Source organism: Microtus ochrogaster, chromosome 1, assembly GCF_000317375.1.
Source record: "Microtus ochrogaster isolate Prairie Vole_2 chromosome 1, MicOch1.0, whole genome shotgun sequence".
Classification (NCBI taxonomy): Eukaryota; Metazoa; Chordata; class Mammalia; order Rodentia; family Cricetidae; genus Microtus; species Microtus ochrogaster.
In genome coordinates, this window is record NC_022009.1 from 78,572,266 (window position 1) to 78,575,705 (window position 3,440).

The window sequence follows — 3,440 nt, forward strand, 5'->3', positions numbered from 1 at the left end:
GACAGGGTTTCTCCATAGCTTTTTGGTTCCTGTCCTGGAACTAGCTCTTGTAGACCAGACTGGCCTCGAACTCACAGAGATCCGCCTGCCTCTGCGTGCTGGGATTAAAGGCGTGCACCACCACAGCCCAGCATAATAATATGTATTTTTAAGCATCTGTCTATTTTCTTTTTTAAAGCATTTATTCTATATATGTGGCAAATGATTATCACTTAACTAGTCTATAAATTTACTGAATCATGGCATTTGCTACTAAAATTAGGACAGCATAGTTTACTTAACTGTGTGAGAAAAAAATGAGATATTTAGTAAACTAGAATAATTTCCATCACTTTAAGAGTAACCCCATAAGGTTTTGGGTGGATGGAAGACATAAGGTTTTGGCTGCTGGGCTGTGGGTGCCACTACGATGAACACATATGTGGTGGAGAGTTGGGAAGAATAGAGCATGTGGTAGATGGGAGAGCAAGTGGACCTGAGTGGTTTACGCACTGTGGAGAACTAGAGGCACAACTTTGAGGAGCAGGCTGATGTGGGAGGCCATGGTGATATCAGGCAGGCTGCCACCTGTTGCCATCAGTGGCCAGTTCAGTGTTTGTGGTCTGGGTTGGTGCCTGAGGCTATGTTGATGTCTGGCTGTGTGCTGCCACCAAGGGCCATATCTGGATCCCTGGTTCTAGCTCATGTCTATGGCCCATGCTACCACGAAAGTCCATACAGACGTCCATGGTCTGGGCTGCTGACCGAAACCATGTTGATGTTCAAACATGCTGAGATAGCCCACACCTTGCCAGTTGCAGGAGAACTTTCAGGGTCTGAGGGTCTACAGCTCCCAAGATTCATGGAGTAGCATAGACAGGCAGTAATATGAACCTGGGGAAATGAGTCCCACCCTTGTTGGGGGGTAGGGTAGGGGAGACCCAGGCTAACCAGCTCAGCTACCATCCAGGCCCAGATCCAGAACCTTGAGTTGACCCATCCCAACCTACCCTTTTGATGAGCTGCTGGAACTCATGAAGGGACTGGTCCTGTGGAACCATAGCAACAGGATCTCCACAACTTGGAGAAACATCAAGCTATGTGAGAGAAGTCTTGGTGAGGGTTGAGGACCAATGGTATAGCAGAAACCAGAGGCCTTGAACCAGACCAATAACTCACTGCAAAGAACATTTTCAAGTAGAGCTGTTTGGATAAAAGGACACACATCCTGACACACTGCAGCTTCCGATGCCATTGGGAGGAACAAATATGTGATGGAGAAGGGGGAAAGACAGAGAAGAGGGACGGTGAAACATGGTAGAACAGTGGTATGGGAGGAGGCTGTGACTGATAGAGGATTAGGTCATTGCCAAGAAAAACTGGAGGTTTTATTTTTAATTTTTAAATTTTTTTTTTTTGGTGTGGAGGTTACAAGGGTGGAGGGTGGCTATCGAGGACTGGTAAATGAGTGGGAATGAGGTGCATGAATCAAATAACAACGTTTAAAATTTTGTAAATGCTGTACAATTAGTTTCAGAATTCAAAGTATGAAATTTACATATTTTATGTAATGGGGTTATTATTTAATTTTCATGCAGTGATTACCATAATTTTTAAAAATTGGATGAAATATGGAGCGATGATGAATTGTCATGGAAATGAACTTTCCTATTAAAGTCATGCAGAATGCCTGAGATAATTGCACAGGCCTTTATAGAATTCAGGATGTGACTCTTCAGCAGATGGTTACATTTGTAAGTGGTGGAGAATGGAAGAAGACTTGATGCGTGAGGAAGGTCTTGAGTGAATATGTGCTGTTGACATAGGACTGGGCACCCTTATAAGAGTTGCTGCCATCATGGCGTCACCTCATAGCAATAGCAAACCTAACGAGGACACCTGCAGAGATTGCTATTACTATGAGTAGCTAAACCTGTTCCCTAGTTTAGCTTACCATAATAACCCCGTCTCCTTGTTCTGCTGTATTAAAGAACCCTGCTGCTCCCTTCAGCTCCATATGGTAAACATGCTGAGCTTCCAGGGCATCTGAAGCTCCAGGCTATAAATCCTATCTTTTCTGTGTGTCCCTGGATCTCTCTTTTCTTCATTCCTTCACTGCCCCAATCAGATCCATCCATGCAACTGTGATGGTCATGGGAAAAAAAGTCACCTCTTAAGTGGAGCATTTTAATGTAAAATGTACTCTTTACCATTGTAAGTCATCAATCCCATTGCTCAGTTTTGAATTCTTAAAATGAATCACTTTTAAATCTCATTTAACTAAGTAGTATGAATATTTCAAAATTTCCTACAACTAGAAGCAGTTTCAGCATAATCACTATTTTTAAGGGATTTTGGAAAATAAAGTCATAATAGACAGGTTACCAAAGTAATTAAGTTGAAAATGGTGATAAAAAGGTGAAGTTACTTCACGTTCTTTTTAACAAACAATTTAAAATAAAACAATTGACCCTTATATGTAGGTCACCAAGTCGCATTCCCCTTATCCTGCTAAGGCTGGACGGTGGTGAAACTCATCCAGCCAGACAGCCAGAGGAGTCCCTCTCCTGCCTCTCCTGCCTCTCCTGCCTCTCCTGCCTCTTCTTGCTTCTCAGTGCTCAGCACAGGATCTTCTCATATCTCCAGTGGTTCCTCTCAATATCCTTGCCAGGGACTGCTGCCACGGTAAGGCTCTGAGCTTAAACTGATTCCAGTCTTCCCGAGGAAAACCTTTCTCTCCTTACAACACAGCCTTGAAACCTTGAGCAAGTTTCTGAAGATCCTTGAGTCCTAATTTCTTCATGTAAACAATGCCAGCTGGGCATTCCTTTTACATCTTCATGTATGAAACACTAATTTACACCCTAGGCGAGTGCCTGCCCCTCTCAGCCTCTGTACTCAGGAACAATCTGTGTTGACTGACACAGCTCTCCATAGAGCACTCTTGCTAACACGTGGATGTGGTGAGTTGTGCTGTGTGGTGTTAACACCACTAACTTTCTTTTTAAGCCTTGCTCCATCGTCCTCCTGCCCTATGAGCACTTTCAAAGCCAGTCCTTTCCACAGACTTCCATGAGCTGAAGACGGACCTCTTTGCATGAGTTTTCACCCACAGCTGGCCACATCGACAGGGACGTTGACGTCCTAACCAAATCTGCACATTTCTCTCATATTTTCACCCTTGTGAGTTTGAGTCAACTGATTTATATTTCCTAATATAGAGAACAAATGATGAGTTTACGAATCTGTATCCACATTTACAATCAATGAGCTCATTTCATTTTGGAAGAAGATCTGCAATATCTAATCCATGCCCATTATTTTCTACTCTCTATTATTTAAATGTAAAGCATAAACTCTGATACAATATTAGTATTTGAGATCTCATCTACCATTCAAATGTAACAGATTAACCTGATGCTATATTGAAACTCAAATAATGCAGAAGAATTCATTATATA